The 23,766-nt window shown below is 38.8% G+C and overlaps 1 long non-coding RNA gene across 1 annotated transcript; it reads right to left on the bottom strand.

Annotated features, from left to right (window-relative positions):
• Window positions 1–16,536: 16,536 nt before the first annotated feature.
• LOC110880257 lies at window positions 16,537–22,076 on the bottom strand. Its single transcript, XR_002559303.2, has 8 exons — window positions 21,761–22,076; window positions 21,472–21,653; window positions 20,995–21,127; window positions 20,717–20,912; window positions 20,511–20,617; window positions 19,962–20,117; window positions 18,275–19,281; window positions 16,537–18,166 (listed from the first exon to the last, which is right to left on the bottom strand). It is a non-coding gene; the product is annotated as an uncharacterized LOC110880257 (long non-coding RNA).
• Between the last annotated feature and the right edge of the window lie 1,690 nt (window positions 22,077–23,766).

Here is a 23,766-nt window from a genome sequence, read left to right as displayed (position 1 = left end):
TATTGTTTACTATTTGTTGTTAACTCATGGGAAAATTATAAAAATACACAGTTGATCTTGAAAGTCAAAGGAATAAACATCCGTATATAGTCCTAGAAAAAATAGACAAAACTAAAATGAGTGCCAAATATGATTCGTCGGCTAAGTTAGCTTGCACAAAGGGGTACACATTATAGCCAATCAAATTGAAACGCGTGTAAAAGAGTGGGCCCCATTGAAACACGTGTAAAAGAGTGCCATCGATGACTATTAGCTCCCCATTATTAGCCACAAACTATTTAGCCCCCGCCTTTTCATCTGTCGATTATTTATCTCGCACTTTACATGTGTCTTTTTTATTGCTTTTTTATGGGCCCACTGTAATTCATCATAATTTTTTGTGCATGTTAACTTAGACGACGGATGACATCTTGTCACACCCCGATTTCCACGTGTCTCACCGGTGGGCCCGGTGGGGGATTACCGTGACGATGTTGGCAATAATATAGTCAAACCACACAATTATATAATGCACAGCGGAAGCTTAAGATAAATATATAAACTTCAACCTCTGGTTGTAATATCAAATGTATTACAGAAGCTGAATATATCCACAGCGGATCAAATAAATAAATATTGTTCATTCAGATACGACATCGAGTTTGCGAGACTATTCGTGATGCTTAGGCAGCTAATACCAGCCAATTTCGTCTAGTACCTGCACTTAATCTTTTTGGGGAAAATACGTCAGTTTACACTGGTAAATACATTCAACTGACACATTTGAAAATGTTTATTAAAATTGATTTGAATGCACAAGGCACAAACTCTTTTATAACTTGGGAAAATTATAATAAAATCTTGTGAACGTTTTACATGTTCTTTTATGCGTTCAGTAGCCCGGGTCGTGCCGGGTTAAAGATTTATAGACACACCACATTGCGTAAAACCGTAGTATAAAAACCAACGGCTACGTCTTTTAAATTTAATGTCGACACTTTATACCGGGTGTACGCCTACACCGGGATGTCGATGGTCGTGGCCATTTCGTAAAATGATGCCAAGGATATCCGGGACAACGGTCATTAAACCTCCCAAAGGCTTATAAGAAACAAAACTGTTTAAATGAGCCGATCATATTATTTAATTAACCACCTAAGCGATGGAAGAATACAATGCTCAATCAAGCGGTATTAGTATACCGTAACCCAAGCCCATATAGGGGAAATAACTTAAAGTATTTACCTTTGCAAGTATATTTCCTTAATTTGGATTAAATCACCGATAGCTTTTACTGGGGCTCCTAATCTGGAACGAAGGTTTTAATTAACCTCTTAGAATCCTAACGAGTCGTTATAATGGCCGTAGCCTAGACCGGTTGGTTCCGATATATATAGATATGGTTTAATCGCGCGAAAAGGCGACAACCGAGAATGGAGTGTGATTCTGACCCAACAAGTTCAGAGACTTGTTTTATATGGGTTTATGGTTCACACTCTGGAATTTGGGGTTCAAATAATATAATTTGACCCGTATCGGCTAATTTATGAAAACTAGTTTCATAAGCCGAACCGTGCGCGCAATAGGCGAAACGGTTAACCATGAGAGTCGTACGCTTATTTCCTAAGTCAATATGCCTTAAAGAAGTTGTGGTATGAGTAGGATACCTTCCGCGATGCCCGTAACGAGTTTAAGTTAATATTATGCCCCGTAGGGGCTTTTGGGTCATTTTAAAGACTTTAAAAGGGCTTTTCGAGTTCTACAGGAAATCTGAGTTTCCCGAACAGCTTATAAAGCTTAAAATACTTTATTTATTATTTAAAACCAGTAGCAACTGGAATCGGGTCAAAAGACCTTGTAGAACTCATGTTTTGGCCGAAAAGGGCATATTCGGTATTAACCGAACCGTAGCCATAACCGCAGGTTATGAGCAAGGTAAAAATTATTAAAAATATTTAAAATTCCCAAAATATTAATTTATAACAGTGGGTAAAAGATTTGGTGACGAAATCTTGGTTTAGATAGGCGTTATGCTAATTGCGCCGTTTATTACAAAAGTTTATTTTAATTTGCGCTAATTAACATATCTCCCATTCTAGACCTCGGATTGACGTGAAACTTTACGGACATGCTTATAATTTAATAAGCAAGGTTCTGGTCCGTTCCCGTGTCCGGAATACTCGTTTTATTTTCAAAAGGCCGTTACGGTCAACTTTTAGGCGAATGACGGAAATACGTAAAAGACTCGGATAACTCATGAACCGATCACAGAGGTTTATACCGACATGTGACCTGGTCCTACGAGAGTCCTAAGGTATATCTATACCTCACTAAAACGGGTCAGAACTGAAGTCAAAGCAAAAGTCAACTTTTGCGACATTCGGCTCCGAACCGGGTCAATATAGCAAATGATCGATTCAAACGAGCGCAAACAAGTTTATATACTTAATATCATGTTTTATAAGTGTCAAAACAGGTTTCATAACATATACATTACAGATTATGCATAAATCGCTAAAATAGCTTTCTGTTGACTTTTTAACCGCACGTTTGACTCGATATTTGACATAGTTAGAGTGGTGATCAGGGGGAACCCTTTTAGAGGTTTATTACCCACATAAATACCAACTCATAACCACTTTTGATTCGTCATAAGACTGAACCATTTGCAAGTTATCGTAGTGACAACCGTTAGTTACGACGGTTGTGTTTATAGGCTAAAACTATGGAAATGTAAGACCAAAATGGTTATGAACGACTTACAGAAGTTGTATCTTGCTTATAGAGCAGAGATGGATGCTTGGGAGCTCTTAGAATGATCAGAGATGTGTGTTTTGTGTTGTGTGAATGTTATGAGCATAATGTGCTATTTATAGTGTTCAAAAACCTTCAAGATCATTACAACACATGCTACACTTGATCATGGATCATGGGCAGGTGTCCCTAAGTGGTATGGGTCGAGTAGGGGGCACCCATGCTCCATTAATTGGTTGTTTGATCGTTCAAAGCTCCAAAAGGCAAGAAGTTACAACTTTCTGCATCTGGGCACTTTACGCGACCCGCATGGAAGTTCCATGCTTGTTTAATGCGGGTCGCCTGGGAATCAACTAACAGATGCGTAATAGAGGAGGCTCGCGGCCCGCCTCAACTTAACCCATAACACATCGCGGGTCGCGAGAGGTCAGATTTCCAGAAATTCTAAATCTTTTGTAATGATTATCAGAATCCGGTAATTAATAACGAAATCTTTCGTAATGATTTACCTGACCTTTCGGGTCTGAAGAGGTAACTTTGCGGTTTGGCCCTCGGTTATTTACCGATAGGGGCCTCGTGTTATTTACTCGCATTATAAAGTCCCCGGTTAGTTTATTAGTTATTTGGAAAGCCTTAACTTTCACTGTTGACGCTTTTAACCCTTCTCTTACGAATTCGAGTATAACTCTCTCGTTTTAAGACGGAACTTCGCGGAATTTATACCGTATATTCTAGTGAGCGTATAATACTGTTACGAAGCCTTGGGAACGTTAAAGGGTCACTCAGAGGTATAATTAAACATGTTGACACAGTTAACCCCCTGTAGTTCGTAATCTCTCACTTTCTTCCGCGTTTCGCTTCCGTACGATTTGTGATTTATTCGTTTGAAGGTACAAGCATTATTTAGGGTTACTATACAGTATATTTACCCTTGTTGACATTTATAACCCTCGAATTTATATACTTTCAAGGTTTGTCAAAATTAGTCCTTTATTTAATATAAATGCCACGTGTAAACAATGACACGTGTTAACACATTATTGGACACAAAAATTCGAGGTGTTACATCCTCACCCCCTTAAAATAAATCTCGACCCGAGATTTACTCAAATAAATAGGGGTACTTTTCTTTCATTGTAGCTTCGACTTCCCACGTATATTCAGGACCTCTACGAGCATCCCATTTGACTTTTACAATCGGTACGTGCTTTCTGCGAAGCTTCTTTACCTGTCGATCCTCAATCGACAAAGGTTTTTCTATAAACTTTAAGCTCTCATCTATATGCACATCTGTGTGTGGAATCACCAACGATTCATCGGCGAAGCACTTTTTGAGATTGCAGATGTGGAACACATTGTGAATTCCATTGAGCTCTTCAGGCAAGTTCAACTTATAGGCGACTGACCCGACCCGTTCAATGACCTCAAAAGGTCCTATGTATCTCGGACTCAGTTTGCCTTTCTTGCCGAATCGCATCACCCCCTTCCAGGGTGATACCTTAAGCAACACTTTTTCACCTACTTCGAAGTGAAGATCCTTACGTTTTGGATCAGCGTAGCTTTTCTGCCTATCGCGGGCAGCCTTGAGACGTTCCCGGATCTGGACAATCTTGTCCGTCGTCTGGAAAACAATCTCTGGTCCTGATAATTGGACCTCTCCTACTTCCGCCCAACAAACAGGCGACCTGCATTTCCTACCATATAATGCCTCGAAAGGCGCAGCCTTTATGCTGGTGTGGTAGCTATTATTGTAGGAGAATTCGATTAGGGGTAGATTCTTATCCCAGTTACCGCCTAAATCGATTGCACATGCACGAAGCATATCTTCTAGCGTTTGGATAGTACGCTCACTTTGACCGTCCGTCTGTGGATGGTAAGCCGTACTAAAGTTTAAACGCGTGCCCAAAGATTGCTGGAAACTCTTCCAAAAGTGAGACGTGTACCTGGTATCCCTATCCGAGATAATAGTCACAGGTATGCCGTGTAAGGCTACAATCTTATCAACATAAAGTTGGGCTAACATATCGGAGCTATATGTCTCCTTGATGGGTAGAAAATGAGCTGATTTCGTCAGCCTATCAACTATGACCCATATTGTATCGTTTCCTTTCCTGGTTTTGGGTAACTTGGTTATGAAGTCCATAGTTACGCGTTCCCACTTCCACTCGGGAAGTTCAGGCTGTTGTAGCAAGCCAGACGGCTTTTGGTGCTCGGCTTTGACTTGAGCACAAGTCAAGCACTTTGCTACGTGGGCGGCTACAGACTTTTTCAAGCCTATCCACCAATAATTTGCCTTTAAGTCTTGGTACATTTTGTCTGCACCAGGATGGACTGAGTATTTGGAACTATGGGCTTCCTGGAGAACAACATCTCGTAGTCCTCCATAAATCGGAACCCATATACGTCCGTTCAATCTAAGGATTCCATCCTTGCTAAGAGTCAACTGCTCCTCAGTTACTCCTAACTTTTCATTAGGATAATTAGCTTCCAACACAGCCTCTCGCTGTGCAGCCAAAATCCTTTCAATTAAATTGTTCTTGACCTCAATGCTCTTGGCATTGATTCGAATAGGTTTTACCCTTTCCTTTCTGCTCAAGGCATCGGCGACTACATTCGCCTTGCCGGGATGATACCTGATCTCACAGTCATAGTCATTCAGGGTTTCCATCCAACGGCGTTGCCTCATGTTCAACTCTTTCTGGTTGAACAAGTGCTGGAGGCTTTTGTGATCAGAATAAATCACAAATTTAATACCATAAAGGTAATGCCTCCATAATTTTAGTGCAAATACAACGACACCCAACTCCAAATCATGGGTGGTGTAATTCTTTTCATGCACCTTTAATTGCCTTGAAGCATAGGCAATCACCTTGCCCTTCTGCATAAGAACACACCCCATGCCCGTGTGTGATGCATCGCAGTAAACCACGAATTCATCAGTACCTTCAGGTAATGTCAACACAGGTGCGTTGCTCAGCTTTTGCTTCAGGATTTCGAAGGACTCTTGCTGCTTTGGGCCCCAAATGTACTTTTCTTTCTTCTTGGTCAAGGAAGTCAAGGGCGCAGCAATCCTCGAAAAATTTTCAATAAACCTCCTGTAGTATCCTGCTAACCCCAGGAAACTACGGATTTCGGTAGGCGTCTTTGGCTCTTGCCAGTTCATGACCGCCTCTACCTTAGCGGGATCCACTTGGATACCACGCTCACTCACAACGTGTCCTAAAAACTGAACCTCTCGTAGCCAGAATTCACATTTCGAGAATTTGGCGTAGAGTTTCTCACGCTGTAGTAATTCGAGAATGCAACGGAGGTGCTTCTCGTGGTCTGCTTGGTTCTTGGAATATATAAGGATATCGTCGATGAAGACTATGACAAATTTGTCCAAATACGGCTTGCAGACGCGATTCATGAGATCCATGAACGCAGCCGGTGCATTTGTGAGCCCAAAAGGCATCACTAGGAAATCGTAATGACCATAGCGAGTCCTAAATGCTGTCTTATGTACATCCTCATCTCTGACCCTTAGTTGATGATAGCCCGACCTTAAGTCGATCTTTGAGAAGTAGCTCGCTCCTTGCAGCTGATCGAACAGATCATCGATCCTCGGCAAAGGATATCTGTTCTTTATGGTAACTTTATTTAGCTCTCGGTAGTCAATGCACAACCGCATTGATCCGTCCTTCTTCTTTACAAACAGGACAGGAGCTCCCCAGGGAGATGAACTAGGTCTGATAAAACCTTTCGCCAGCAGTTCATCCAACTGGGTCCTCAGTTCTTTCATTTCCGTTGGAGCTAGCCTGTAAGGTGCTCTTGCTATTGGAGCCGCTCCAGGAATGATGTCTATTCTGAACTCCACTTGTCTATCTGGTGGCAAACCAGGTAGTTCTTCAGGAAAAACCTCGGGATATTCAGAAATGACAGGAAGATCCTCGATCTTCGGCTTAGGTTCTTTAATTATCACCTGAGCCATGTAAATTACGCAGCCTCTGTTCAAACACCTAGAAGCTTTCAGCATAGATACGTCTTCGGGTAACCCGTACTGCGTATCTCCTCGAATGGTAAGGGTTTCACCACTCGGAGTCTTTAATACTATCTGCCTCTTGCCGCATATGATTTGGGCCTGGTTATGGGATAACCAGTCCATGCCTAGCACAATGTCAAAACCCGCTAATTTGAAGGGAAGTAGAGATAAAGGAAAAGAATGGTTCCTAATGGACATTTCACATCCTTCTAGAACAGTTGAGACGGTTTCTATCGTGCCGTCTGCTAACTCTACTTCGTATTTCGCATCAAGGGTTTTGATAGGCATATTTAGTAGTTGGCAAAATTTCTTGTCCACAAAGGATTTATCGGCGCCAGAATCGAATAATACTCTTGCAAATATATTATTTACGAGGAAAGTACCTGTAAGCACGTTGTCGTTCTGGACCGCTTCCTTTGCATCCATGCGAAAAACTCTCGCATTTGACTTCTTTGTCTCTTCCGCCTTCTTGGCATACTTTGGGCAGTTACTCTTGATATGCCCCTTTTCATTACAACCATAGCAGGTTGCATCCTTGATCTTTTTGCACTCCACAGTCTTATGATCCTTGGACTTGCATAGTCCACAGGAAGGAGTCTTTGATTGTGACTGTGAGTTCGATGCAAATCTGCATTTCCCAGAGTGGGGTTTCTTGCAGATTTTGCAGTTGGGCTTTTCACCAGTTTGCCCATCCTTCTTTGCCTCCGACCCTCTTTTGCCTTCACCGTTTCCACGGTGCTTCTTCCCTGATCTTCGTGAGGTATCATCCTCACGTTTTCTCTTCTCAGCCTCCTTGTTCCTTAGTGTCCTCAGACGGACAGCGTCTAAGGTGAGAGACAAGGAGAGGTCAGTAACTGACCTGAAGGTCGTCGGCCGAGAGGCCTTTACACTCGCCTTTATTGCGGGCTCCAAGCCCCCAATAAAACGGGCGATTCTTCGAGGTTCTGGGGTCACAAGGTACGGGACCAGACGAGACATGGTATTGAAACGCGTCAAATACGCCTGGCAGTCCAGGTTCGTCATCACCAGTGACACAAAGTCAGCCTCGATCTTCTCAACCTCATGCTGAGGGCAGTAGTTTTCCTTAATGAGAGCAATAAATTCCTCCCATGTCATTTTGTACAAAGCAGACTTACCAGATGCCTGCACCAACGCCCTCCACCATGCCAGGGCCTCGCCTTTGAATGATTGGGACACATACTTCACCACATCCCTTGCTGCACACCCGCTGATGTCCACAATAGTGTCCATCTCATCTAGCCAGGTGATACAATCAACAGCACCTTTCTCCCCTGTAAATTCCCGGGGCTTACAAGATACAAAGTATTTGTAAGTGCAACCCTTAGCATTTGATGCATCAGTATATTCTCTATCGCGATGAACGCTGTTCTCAGTGGACGAGTGTTTGTCGTCATCTTTCTTGGGTTCAGAGGGTGGTTTGGAGTGTGTCTTTGGTTTAGAGGGTGGTTTTGACACGGTTCTGCCTTGGGACTCAGTATATTGACGATCAAGAGCTGCCTGAACAGCATTGTCAATCAGAGCCTTCAGTTGTGCGCCTTTCAATTGCACTGGTGTATTGTCGTAGTCATCATCATTAGTATGGCTATTTTCTCCGTTGGGATCCGCCATTGTAACTTGAATCTGTTACAGAAGATAAATAAAAAAAAATTTTATTTAGGAGATTATTATAATCGTCATTTATGACAATTTGTCAACCATGGTACAGAGACCATATTTGGTTAACTTATTATTTCATTACATATTAGGATTTGAATATATCCTATTTCAGCTATATACATAGTATTGGCGGCATGAAGCCTAATCATGATGATGTTTTATAATATTAGCCGAGATTTCAGAGAATCAAAGGCATAGAGATTTGAACCGTGGTTCTTTTATCTCTTTCTGACAGAGAGTCATAGACTACCACTGTCTTTTGTCGTTATAAGACAATTATTACGGCCCATAGGCACTACACCTCTAATGGATGTTTTAATATGGTTGGCCCGTAGGCACTACATCACTAATGGATGGTTTAATAAGGTTGGCCCGTAGGCACTACATCACTAATGGATGTTTTTATAATACTGGCCCGTAGGCACTACATCACTAATGGATGTTTTAATAAGGTTGGCCCGTAGGCACTACATCACTAATGGATGTTTTTATAATACTGGCCCGTAGGCACTACATCACTAATGGATGTTTTTATAATACTGGCCCGTAGGCACTACATCACTAATGGATGTTTTTATAATATTGGCCCGTAGGCACTACATCACTAATGGATGTTTTTAATAAGATTGATCACCTTTATTGGTGATTTAACCCATGATTTATAATTCATTTAGTTGGGTTTTGAAATCCTTAAAGGATTATTGTATAAGAATGACGTGCGTGATTTTAACGAATCACATCTACCATGATTGTTAACATGCGTACAGAGGTTAACAGGGAATCAGAATCTTTTCAATTAGGTCGTACCATCTTGACTGGATCTTAAAAGACACCAAGCTAGGTTTCACCTTTTAAGATTCTTTATTTAGGCAGATCAATATAAAAGGAATGGTTTTGATTTATTTTATACATATTAAAACAAAACTCATAACATACATTCCAAAATCTCAAATACAATTACATATTGCCCTAAACGGGTCTTTCAAATAGTACATACCTCCATAGAGGTTTAAAAATAAGTGACAAGTCCACGCAGGGACTAACATAAGATAGGTGTCCATGTAAGGACTAAAAGATAAGTCTTCGTAGAGACTGAATACGATAAATGTCCACGCAGGGACTTTATTTCAAAGTAGAAATTACATTAGTACAACTATTAAGGGCTAGTGGTCTCGTTTCTTCTTTTTGCCCTTTAGTAGGTTCGCCAAGCCCTTGAGAAATCCTCGGTGGCTCTTTTTCTCTTCTTCGAACTCTCTCTCCACACGATCTAGTCGATGGAGTATTTCTTCCTGTTCAGGAGGAGAGAAACGTGGTTGTGGCGCTTAATGCGGAACTGGAGGTCTGGGAGGTATTGGATACCCATGAGCTGAGTAGTCCGGTGGTCCCATGTTTCCATGTGCTCCGTCAGGGTAGCGCGCATTATATCTAGTCGACACCACATATGGGTCGCGCTCATAGCCGTAGTTGTATTGTGCTTGTGATGGTTCGAACGGGTTGTAAGCCGTCGGACCCGTGTAAGCAGGTATGGGTTGGTCATACCCAAATGGTGGCGAATTTTGTGCAGCTGGTGCGGAGTTCGCCTCCTGTATAGGACTTGAAGGTCCTTCTTCTTGTAGTGGCGGATAGTGGCTACTACTAGAATGTCGAGGAGTGCTGAAGTGAATACCCCCTCCTCCTCGTGTAGACATACGAGCATTTGTCCTCCTACGCCTCGGCGGATCAGGTATTACTGGTTGCGCCGGTGGCGGAGGTGGTGGCGTAACTGCCTCAAAGCGTGAATGCTCAGAGGGATCCTGTGGATGTCGCGGTTGTTGTGATGTCTGTTGAGGTGGCGTGTAGTACCACTCATGTCGGTCAAACATCGCTTGGAAACTGTCTGGTCCCTGATAGGGTGTGCCATGGAAGGATGACCCATCAGAGACTTCTATCGGATTCGTGGGCGTACCACGCGCAGGTTCAGTTGGATCAGTATCTTCATCCATATGGTCCTCGGAGAAATGATCTTGTGGCCCTAGGGGAACAAAACCCGAAGGTTCCTGTATGTAGTCAGCCGGATTAAACTGACCTATGTAGTATGGAGTAGGGTCGTCATAATTCCGGGTCGATACCGAACGTTGTAGAGGTATGAAGGAAGGTTGTGGGTTGTTGGGATCATTTTCTGAGTTTGGCCCAAAGGAGTGCCGGTAGGATGGCGTCGAGCTGTGCGAAGTGGAATGCCTCGCGGGTTCGTAAAGATCTCTTCGTCGTTGTGGTTCTTCGCTCCTTGTCATAGAAGGATGTCTTGTACCTGATGGTCCAGCTTCGTTGTCGTGATGTGTCACGACTTCTCCTCTGCCTCTTCTTCCCCTTCCTCTTCCTCGGAATATAACAGGTGGCATTTCCTGCTTTATAAAACTTTAAATTCCAATAATAATAAAAGAAAAGACAAAATTGGAATAACAATTCGAATTTGTCCTAAGTTCTTGTCTAGACTCAAGTATGTGCAATTGTGTCATTGAGATTAAACACAATAGGATAGTGTCTAACTCACTCAATGTTGGCTCTGATACCAACCTGTCACACCCCGATTTCCACGTGTCTCACCGGTGGGCCCGGTGGGGGATTACCGTGACGATGTTGGCAACAATATAGTCAAACCACACAATTATATAATGCACAGCGGAAGCTTAAGATAAATATATAAACTTCAACCTCTGGTTGTAATATCAAATGTATTACAGAAGCTGAATATATCCACAGCGGATCAAATAAATAAATATTGTTCATTCAGATACGGCATCGAGTTTGCGAGACTATTCGTGATGCTTAGGCAGCTAATACCAGCCAATTTCGTCTAGTACCTGCACTTAATCTTTTTGGGGAAAATACGTCAGTTTACACTGGTAAATACATTCAACTGACACATTTGAAAATGTTTATTAAAATTGATTTGAATGCACAAGGTAGAAACTCTTTTATAACTTGGGAAAATTATAATAAAATCTTGTGAACGTTTTACATGTTCTTTTATGCGTTCAGTAGCCCGGGTCGTGCCGGGTTAAAGATTTATAGACACACCACATTGCGTAAAACCGTAGTATAAAAACCAACGGCTACGTCTTTTAAATTTAATGTCGACACTTTATACCGGGTGTACGCCTACACCGGGATGTCGATGGTCGTGGCCATTTCGTAAAATGATGCCAAGGATATCCGGGACAACGGTCATTAAACCTCCCAAAGGCTTATAAGAAACAAAACTGTTTAAATGAGCCGATCATATTATTTAATTAACCACCTAAGCGATGGAAGAATACAATGCTCAATCAAGCGGTATTAGTATACCGTAACCCAAGCCCATATAGGGGAAATAACTTAAAGTATTTACCTTTGCAAGTATATTTCCTTAATTTGGATTAAATCACCGATAGCTTTTATTGGGGCTCGTAATCTGGAACGAAGGTTTTAATTAACCTCTTAGAATCCTAACGAGTCGTTATAATGGCCGTAGCCTAGACCGGTTGGTTCCGATATATATAGATATGGTTTAATCGCGCGAAAAGGCGACAACCGAGAATGGAGTGTGATTCTGACCCAACAAGTTCAGAGACTTGTTTTATATGGGTTTATGGTTCACACTCTGGAATTTGGGGTTCAAATAATATAATTTGACCCGTATCGGCTAATTTATGAAAACTAGTTTCATAAGCCGAACCGTGCGCGCAATAGGCGAAACGGTTAACCATGAGAGTCGTACGCTTATTTCCTAAGTCAATATGCCTTAAAGAAGTTGTGGTATCAGTAGGATACCTTCCGTGATGCCCGTAACGAGTTTAAGTTAATATTATGCCCCGTAGGGGCTTTTGGGTTATTTTAAAGACTTTAAAAGGGCTTTTCGAGTTCTACAGGAAATCTGAGTTTCCCGAACAGCTTATAAAGCTTAAAATACTTTATTTATTATTTAAAACCAGTAGCAACTGGAATCGGGTCAAAAGACCTTGTAGAACTCATGTTTTGGCCGAAAAGGGCATATTCGGTATTAACCGAACCGTAGCCATAACCGCAGGTTATGAGCAAGGTAAAAATTATTAAAAATCTTTAAAATTCCCAAAATATTAATTTATAACAGTGGGTAAAAGATTTGGTGACGAAATCTTGGTTTAGATAGGCGTTATGCTAATTGCGCCGTTTATTACAAAAGTTTATTTTAATTTGCGCTAATTAACATATCTCCCATTCTAGACCTCAGATTGACGTGAAACTTTACGGACATGCTTATAATTTAATAAGCAAGGTTCTGGTCCGTTCCCGTGTCCGGAATACTCGTTTTATTTTCAAAAGGCCGTTACGGTCAACTTTTAGGCGAATGACGGAAATACGTAAAAGACTCGGATAACTCATGAACCGATCACAGAGGTTTATACCGACATGTGACCTGGTCCTACGAGAGTCCTAAGGTATATCTATACCTCACTAAAACGGGTCAGAACTGAAGTCAAAGCAAAAGTCAACTTTTGCGACATTCGGCTCCGAACCGGGTCAATATAGCAAATGATCGATTCAAACGAGCGCAAACAAGTTTATATACTTAATATCATGTTTTATAAGTGTCAAAACAGGTTTCATAACATATACATTACAAATTATGCATAAATCGCTAAAATAGCTTTCTGTTGACTTTTTAACCGCACGTTTGACTCGATATTTGACATAGTTAGAGTGGTGATCAGGGGGAACCCTTTTAGAGGTTTATTACCCACATAAATACCAACTCATAACCACTTTTGATTCGTCATAAGACTGAACCATTTGCAAGTTATCGTAGTGACAACCGTTAGTTACGACGGTTGTGTTTATAGGCTAAAACTATGGAAATGTAAGACCAAAATGGTTATGAACAACTTACAAAAGTTGTATCTTGCTTATAGAGCAGAGATGGATGCTTGGGAGCTCTTAGAATGATCAGAGATGTGTGTTTTGTGTTGTGTGAATGTTATGAGCATAATGTGCTATTTATAGTGTTCAAAAACCTTCAAGATCATTACAACACATGCTACACTTGATCATGGATCATGGGCAGGTGTCCCTAAGTGGTATGGGTCGAGTAGGGGGCACCCATGCTCCATTAATTGGTTGTTTGATCGTTCAAAGCTCCAAAAGGCAAGAAGTTATAACTTTCTGCATCTGGGCACTTTACGCGACCCGCATGGAAGTTCCATGCTTGTTTAACGCGGGTCGCCTGGGAATCAACTCACAGATGCGTAATAGAGGAGGCTCGCGGCCCGCCTCAACTTAACCCATAACACATCGCGGGTCGCGAGAGGTCAGATTTCCAGAAATTCTAAATCTTTTGTAATGATTATCAGAATCCGGTAATTAATAACGAAATCTTTCGTAATGATTTACCTGACCTTTCGGGTCTGAAGGGGTAACTTTGCGGTTTGGCCCTCGGTTATTTACCGATAGGGGCCTCGTGTTATTTACCCGCATTATAAAGTCCCCGGTTAGTTTATTAATTATTTGGAAAGCCTTAACTTTCACTGTTGACGCTTTTAACCCTTCTCTTACGAATTCGAGTATAACTCTCTCGTTTTAAGACGGAACTTCGCGGAATTTATACCGTATATTCTAGTGAGCGTATAATACTGTTACGAAGCCTGGGAACGTTAAAGGGTCACTCAGAGGTATAATTAAACATGTTGACACAGTTAACCCCCTGTAGTTCGTAATCTCTCACTTTCTTCCGCGTTTCGCTTCCGTACGATTTGTGATTTATTCGTTTGAAGGTACAAGCATTATTTAGGGTTACTATACAGTATATTTACCCTTGTTGACATTTATAACCCTCGAATTTATATACTTTCAAGGTTTGTCAAAATTAGTCCTTTATTTAATATAAATGCCACGTGTAAACAATGACACGTGTTAACACATTATTGGACACAAAAATTCGAGGTGTTACACATCTCTTAATTGATTCTTTTTGGGCTTGTCTATTTCTCTGAAGGCGTCTGTTCCTTCAACTTTCAAGGTCCGCTTATTTGTTTTTTCTAATTTTCTAGTATCACCTAGTTTTTTCACGAGCTGGTAAAACAAGTTAATCTGCAATCAGGAGTGGACCTAGGTGAAGCACAGGGTGGGCGGGCACACCTCTTGACAAAAAAAAGTTAGCGTATTTTTTAGGCAAAAACCTAACCGCACCCCTTAAAAATACGCTTGAACCACTCATCCGCACCCCAACAAATAGTTTCTAGGTCCGCCACTGTCTGCAATATATCTCACTAATTAAGTCACAAAGTGCTAAGGATGCATATACATACTTTAAAGAGTTGTAACTAGTCTATTGTAAGGATAGCGATATAAACAGGGCCGGCTGAAGTGTAAGTCAAATGAAGCAGGTGCTTAGGGCCCCCATGTTTAGTGGGCCTCCACTTTTTATCTTTAGGGTTTTTGAGTGTTGAGTTTTGAGCGATATTTCCTGCAAGGAAGAAAGATAATATGGTTTCTGCAAAGCAAATGGGAAGAAAACAACATATGGTTCTATTACTTTTTGATTTGTAACACTTTGTTTCCGATTCAACCCTTCTGTAGTTCTAATTTTTTTTCAAGTTATTTGTGTGTTACTCTTTTCTCATATTATCTTGCACAGATCACCGTCCAACTCCCTATATGTGTACTTCTTCAATGTCAATGTCTGAAGAAATCTAGCCTCCCAGACTTTCAAAATCGTCTAGTGTTGCTTTTTATATTCGACAGTTTTTTTAATCTTGTTAGGAGTAATATTTGTAAAGATTTTGCAGGATGTTGATGTGGATTGTTAAAATTTTGCTTGACAGAGTTGTACTGTTGTTATAGCCTAACTTTGACGATTGAAGTTCAAAGCTTATATCATATAAACTCTGAACTTCCATCGTAATGCAAATGTTTTTGGTTTACAGTCTCATAGAATATATTTATAGGACGTAATGGGAAAAACAAGCTCCGGTCATCCCAATAACATCGATGGATGGTTTTGTCACTTTTTTTGAGAATTTGATGAGACAGAATTTACTCTTAAGAATTCAAAAATTGATCGATTTATTAGATTACGGATATAATATTGTATAGAATAGAAAAAGATCTTACTGTATAAACGTACTAGTCTAAGTACCCGTGTGTTACACGGGTGGCCTCAAAGTAAATTATATTACTTAACAGTGTTCAAAAAACTTTTAAATGAAAAAAAAAAAAACGTTCTATTCCTTAATATTAAGGAACAATGAATTGAAAGAAATGAATACGAAAAAATCACAAGTCTTTAAATATTTTTTTAGGCACCACATTTTCCTAAATTACTCGAACCAAGCTAATATCTTTCCCTTCTTATGTGGTTTGGCTTTCCCTTTAATAGCCTCTTTCATCTTTAACAATCGTAAACCACATTATATACAATAAGCACTTATTACATATTTATAAACTAATAGTTACTACCATTATATATAATAAGCTCTTACTAAATATTGACGTTTCATTTTTCTTTAAAAAAATTACACAAAAGCCTATAGTTGGATATCTCATGTTAAGCTTTTGACCCACCATATCCCCAATTTGCTTCCTCGTGTCAAACTAATTTGACTAACAAAAGAAACAATCAAACATAATACAATGAATATTACCTGTACAAAAGCCTAGAGTTGGATATCTCATGTTAAGCTTTTGACCCACCATCCCCAATTTGCTTCCTCGTGTCAAACTAATTTGTTTAGAAAGATACCTCTGTGTTACGAAGGATCTTCAAGCTTGCAACATGATACAATGAATATTACTTGTACAATGCTACAGAAGTAGCCAAAAGGAGGCGAAAGTTGCAAAATGGAATAGATCATCTTTAGAACATTATTTAACTTCAATAATTATCCACCACCATAAGAAGTGCTAAACAAATGGAGATTGCCAATCAAGGGATGAGCAAAGGGTACCGGTACCGAATTTACCGAACCGGACACATTTTCGGTACTGATTCGGGATCGATTTTTGACATTTCGGTACCGGTATTTACCACAATAACCGGTACCAAACCATACCGGGTATATTTGGTACCGGTACCACTTTTGTGGATTTCCGGTACCGGTTGGTACGAAGCTCATCCCTATGCCAACCTAAGCTTGTTAATATCTTTTAAACATAATGATGATTAAGTGGAACAATTTATTTTAATAAACAGAGTAGCAATTTAAAAGAAAAACAAACTTATGTGAGGAAAGATATAGACACGAATATTACCTGTACAAATCAATAAAAGTAGATAGAGCAAAGCAGCTATGCATCCAACAAACTCGTTATTCAACAACTTTTTTTTATTTCATACCATTTGAATTCTAATCTCTTAACCACCACAGAAAAAATAATATAATTCTCACTTCTTCCGTAACAATATCATAACAGTCAAATCAAAATTAAATTTAAATTCAAAAATAAATGAAACAGAATCCCTAAGAAACCTAATCACAGTATTGAGATCCCTAAAATTAACAAAACTACTCACCACTGTGCTTAATTGAAGCCATTTCATCAAATATAAATTGTGTATGATGCAAATTAAAGATCGAAAAATCCGCAGTAAGATGAGAGAAAACGTAAGCAATAAAACGAACACACACTTGAAACTAAACAACCAACCGATTCCGAACAAACGCTTATACAAATTATTAAACAATTAATTGTTTTCTTAGTTCGAATGTTTTTGTTTATAGCTCTTTGAATCCTCCATTTCTATTGTTGAACAAATCTGACCCGTCTCGTCTACGTTTACGATAGTTGACCGAGTTAATTAAGTGTTGAGCCGTCTCTATAGAGACCTTATAAGACTCCTAGCTTCCGGTCACCACACGTTTATCATCCAAATCACAACCATCGACAACCACACCGTGACCACCATGTAACCACCACTTGTCATCCGACTTCCAGCGGTTATGTCGACGGAAACAACACCTGTCAAAGATCACCACTCCAACCATTGTGTAAACCTCTTTTTGTATCCATCATCCAAGCTAGTCAACCCATCAACAACACTCACACAATTAACCATCGCAGTTCATTCCAACATCTATCACCACTGTTTTCCAACAACCATCACCACTGTGCACTACCGCGGGTCCACACCTTAAACCTCACCATAAAACACCATGGCCGACGGCCTGCCTTACCACCAGCAGTCACCTTTTAATTACTGAAATCACCATCATACTTGCTGCTCAATCACCAACCTCAATTCTGGCCTAAAAAGGTTACATTTAATCGGTTATACAAAATTATTCAATCGGGTCTAACCTTTTTCGTCAAAAAACCATCGCCGCGACCGATAACCATCACAACAACATCACAGTCACCATTGGAGCCCTTGTCAGAAACCTTGTTGATTTATTGGAACCTAATCATAACTGCCACCATCGTAGTTAACAACACCACCATAATCATTATCGGACCACCGCTGACTTCATCACCGGAACCCACCTCTGTTTACCCGTCTTCGAACCAAACCAACGCCATTATCACTGTCTTCCCCTGCAACAACATCAATCTTCAAACCAAACGCTACCGCCGTTGTTAGCTGTCGTCGCCTAAAGACATATCACCAGAACCGGACGATCACAGGAATCTGTACCATCATCACTATCATCTCCAGAACGGGACGATCAGTTTTCTCTCCACCTCTCTCTCTCTGTTGGTTCTCTTTCTTTCTAGATATTTCTACCAGAAAGTCGAGCGGTAAACCATCTAACACCATCACGTGTACGCCATTAATATAAAGGTTGTTTTTCGTAGCAAGCCACGTTCCAGCAAGAAAATATCAAAAGTATAATATAACTACAGAAGCTAAAGTACCTCAACATCATATGATAATCAAGTTTTTCGGGTAGCAATTCCTCCAAAATGAGTACTTATCTGAACGCATTAATTGAAACCAAGATGACTCACCCATCACTTTTCCGGGTTTTTGTTTCAGTAAACCAATTCTTGTTCTCCTATAATCTTTCGAGTTTTCAAAATCAGACTTTCTTTCTCTTCTCTATGGCCTCTCATCATTTCCTCGTGACTCCTTAAAGCCCGTGAATAGCAAATACATGAAAATTTGTGTTTTCAACACCTCACAAATATACGTTCACGTATATACAATAAAAAAATCATGACATGACAACCTAGTACATCGATGTACCGGGTCATGTTCTTGGGGTTAGAAGTATAACATAACATGATCACAAATAATAACAGCTAACGATTTAGATTTAAAAAAAAGAACATGATCTAAGATAATAATCAAGAAAAAAAACCATAGTTCTAAACATTACTGAACCACTATAACACATCATGACATCAAAATTCAAGAACATAATATACAATACACAAAACACATATATACATACTTGCACAACAATTCTAGTTGTATAACAAAAACTATAACTTAACTATGATAAAACCCCAGAGTTGCAATATAATTTAAGAACAACATGATCAAATACTAAAACAAAAACACTTACATGGCCTTCGAAATCTATTAAGTGGTCCATACACTACACTGAATCACATTTATCAACAAAACCACTAAAAACTCAAAAATATCAAACCATATGAACTACATCACAGCCACAAATATGAGCTGAATTCATATACAAACAATTGTAACACTTTCAGAAGCCAAGAAACTGCCAACTATATTAATTGCCAGGTATAGTGTTTCAAATGAAAGCTCGAATTTTGTTGTGAACTTCAATCAATCACCTGTTCTACAGCTAGGGAATCATGTGCATCTGCATTCTCGGCCCAATTATATAATAGTACTGTACCGTATCAATCATTTCATCAATTTACACCATCTAGCCATCCTTTAGTTTCTAATAAAATACAAAAATCTGATCAATCAATTGAAAATAAACTTACAATTGATTCAAAGATCCTAACCCTCATGAACCAAAACAACCCACATAACAAAATGCTTTGTAGTGCATATGATAAAAATAATATTACATATTTCTAATCTAATTAAACCAAGTTAGTGAATTCAGAAAACATGGGTTGGTTGTATTGTAGCACAAGGGGCCCATATCTGATGAGTAAAACATGGGCCAGGCCCACACATTGACTTTATCAATGATGTTATTGGCCCATTTTCATGTGGTCATCATCATGGAAGGCAGTTTTAATCAGCTGAAATGTTTTCCGTATCCGAATTTAACATTTTTTTGTATAAATATATTCTAATTCAATGATTATATATGATGAGTGAGTTTTAAGATTTGAAATTTGAGTGAGGATGCTTATATTCCTTCTATCAATGAGTAACAAAATTGTATTTTAGTTGCATTCGTTTTCAAACAAAGGTAAAGTATTGCAAAAAGAAATTGTCAAAAAAGTAAACTGAAGACACGTGAAGATCAGCCAATAGGAGTCATGTCAAAGGGTTTAAAAGTCGCTTCAAGTATACTCAAGTGCTGACCCGACCCAATCTGACCCGACCCATTTTGACCCGTTATTGAACGTGTCTGACCTGCCCATTTTTCGAGAGGAAAAATACCTTGAAAGCGGCTGCATAGGCAGCCTGTTGGTTTGACATGCCTTCGAATGGTAACTTGTGTATGAGTTCCCACAATACAATTGCAAAGCTGTACGCGTCGACTTTGTGGTTATAATGCTTTTTTTCTCCTTACCTAACTGTTACCGCGCTGTAAAGCTTCATAAACACCATAAACACCGTTACTTTTTTTAGTTTATAATGCAAAATTTCAACTCATTTGACCAAAAATGAGTTTGTTTTGGGTTATATTTTTATAATTTATCTTGAATAGGATAAATTGATAAATAAAAAAGTACCTAAATATGATACGTGTCAAATTAATCGAACGTGTTAAAAATCGACCAAAATGTATATAAATTCTTACATATTGTTTGATTTAAAAAAGATAATTATATACTTTTCCGCTATAGCTTATACAATCATAATTAGTACATAACCCATTTATATAAGTCTATAAGAAAAAAACGAAAAAAATGTTTTGGGGCCAACCCAATCGAACCCGTTTTGACCCAAACTTATTTTGACACGTCAACCGCAGTAACTAATTACCTCGGGAGCCATCCATCGATAGGTTCCGGTTTATGCAGTCATCATCTCTGTTAACAATTCTTCTATTGCCAAACGAAAATCAGTGAGTTTCACTGATTTGTGATCGGCTGTAAGCAGCAAGTTTTCAGAAAAAATAAAGCATAGCGAATGTAACACATTAATCGATTGTAAATATTTATTTACATGATTAAAAAGCGGAAATTTACCTGGTTTTAAGTCCCGGTGAATTATTCAATGCGAGTGTAAACACTCCATTGCACGCGCAATATCAAGTGCAAACCCTATAGGAACATGTGTATCCAACCCGTTCGGCCTCATATTAACCAAGTATTTTCTTAAAGTTCCACCGGTAAGAAGCTCGGTTACTATGACCATCACAGGGTCCTTGCAGGCTCCGATAAACTGATATGAAAAAATATATATAATTGTTCAATATATGTTATAAAAGTATACAACATTATCCATTTGATGATCAAAAACCAACCTTTACTAAATTCTTGTGTTGCACTTTCGATAACATTGCTACTTCTCGCACGAAACGCCCTTCTGTCTTCGCTATCTCCTCAGGCGTATCGCCTTTATTCACAAGTTTAATGGCAACAATCTTGTTTTTATATCTGAATTAACGCAAACAATAAATAGAAACACAATTATTTTTATGTAACTGAATAACTCAAATGTTTACACGAAAAAGGATAAAGAATTCCAAATAAGAACACAAAATTAAGACCCATTTCATCAATTAATCACAAACCAAACTGAATAACTCAAACGATTGGTGATTTTAACATTTAAACACGTGAGCACATATACAAAAATCACAAACGATTTGAGATTTCGGATTTTAGATGAACATCAAAAGGTGATTTTGCAAACATCAATTGTTAAATTAAAAACCCTAAATATGAAGAACAAAAAGATTAAACATAAATTAAAGCTTAAAGATTAAAAGAAAACATACCTTTTGCTGGTTGCTTTAGACTGAGATCTTAGGTTGTGATGGAACAGAGAGAGAGATACAACCATCTACTCACAATCAGTTAAACCCGTTCTACGTTCTCATTCTCCCAAATCACTTTTTCGAAAAACAATACTATTGTTGTAACGGGCTGTGCTTACAAAAAGTTGTTAACTAAAAGATCCCTAATAAATATTTGTTAAAACAAACCTTCAGTGATCAAGTAAATAAACCATTAGGGTTTTGACTCTAATAACTTGAAACAGAGCATAAATCGGAAATACATACCTACCTTGGTTTAGGGACCATGATTCATAGAAGATTAGAAAAAGAATAATCAACAGAAGATCCAATCGGTTGGCTTAGATTTTTCTTCGCAACGCCATTAGGAATTGAGTTTGAGAAATCGCCATTAGGGTTTGAGTTTGAGAAATCAACTGAAGATCCATTGGCTTATTTTTTTCTTCACATTTAGGTTTGGACTTTGAGATAGATGAATTTGAGAAAGATGAAACGTATACAGGCGAACAATTAGGGTTTGGATTGATTGGAGAGAGATGAACAATTATGGTTTGGATTGACCAAAATCAAAGGAGCGTGTGAAAGAAGAATGATGGAATTGTGAGGCGGTAGGATAATTGATTGAGAATTGAGAGAATTGAGATATGGCGCCCATTTTCACAATTATCTGGCCAAAGAGAGTTGCCACATCATGGTCAAATAGTCAACCTTTATTTTGCTTTAGTATAATAGATAGATAGGATAGTAAAAGATCTTGCTGTATAAACGTAACAATCAATAATATAACACAAGGTATTATTGACAAATTAGGTGTATGTATGCAATAGCATAAAATCATTTTACTTGATTTGATAGGGACTTCCACCTCAACTTTCTATTCTTTCATTTCCATGTTTTCGTGGTCCAAACCAATTAAATATTTCTACACGTCATCACTCTATATAATTTGACGACGAAATGTATAAACTATTAATCAAATATTCAAATATCATTTTGACAATGACACATGTGGTAACCAAGCTAATGGTATCACTAATTTGTGGTTATCAATTAAGTATGTAAAACCAATAAAAGTCTACAATACTACGAGCTTAGGAATCATATACCTAGATAATGGGCATATTTATTTTTATTAAACATGCATCGATCACCTAATTAAGGTTGGTTAATAATTTAAATTTAACCTTTGATGCTTCCAGAAACAATAATTACCAAATTAGGGTTGGTTAATACTTTATATTTAACCTTTGATGCTTCCAGAAACAACTTGATTTACAATAATAATAATAATGAGATAAAACACAAGTACTATGGAAATGTTTATGTGGAAGCATTAGTCACCTTCACATGGCAATTCAGGACCCCTTTCTTTTTGTATTTTTTGGCTTTTGATGTCCACGTATTATCAATGATGTTGTCCATTGATGCATGTTTCACACATTTCTAATTGTTTGATTGAGTGACTCTTATCTAGAATTTACGATCAATATCATTTTAATAAGCATATATTTTTTGTATCAGATATAATGTATTTGCTAAGTTAAATATGATAGAATAATTCAAATTATATGAAGATAAAATTCCTTATAATTTTATTATCATATCCTCAAGTTATAAGCAGTTTCGATTTCATTTATAACTAGGTATTTAACAATCGCCGCGTTGCGGCGAACTTCTTTTGTTATTTAGTTTGTGTTTACATGTGTTTTAAAATCACTGTGAGCGCGTTGCGCACGGAACCGCTGACAAGAATAAAAAGAAAATATAGAAAAAAACACTAAATATACATCACCGAAAGAAAATCAACAAAAAAAGTTATATGTTAATGATGTTGTTCATATGAAACCCATGGTTAGAGATGAGCAAATGGTATTGGGTACCGGTACCCAAATTCTCGAACCGAAAGATCTTAAGTACCAGTTCAATACTGACTTTCGGCGTTCCTGGTACCGGTTCTACCGGTTTTTACCTTCATATAGCGGTATCGTAACCGGTATTTTAGGTACCAGTACTAATTCGGTATCGGTTGGCACCAAGCTCATCCCCACTGCTGCTGAATTAGTCTGGCTAACTCACCTTTTACGAGAGCTACATGCTTTACCGCCGGATCGTCCTACTTTGTTATGTGATAACAAGAGTGCTTTGTTTATGACTCAGAATCCTATTTCACATAAACGTGCTAAACACATTGACTTGGACTATCACTTTATTCGTGAGTTAGTCAACTCTGGCAAACTTTATACTAAGTTTGTTCCAACCAATCTACAGGTGGCTGAT

Source organism: Helianthus annuus, chromosome 9 (genome assembly GCF_002127325.2).
Source record: "Helianthus annuus cultivar XRQ/B chromosome 9, HanXRQr2.0-SUNRISE, whole genome shotgun sequence".
NCBI classification, from domain to species: Eukaryota; Viridiplantae; Streptophyta; class Magnoliopsida; order Asterales; family Asteraceae; genus Helianthus; species Helianthus annuus.
This window is presented reverse-complemented; position numbering and strand designations above follow the sequence as displayed.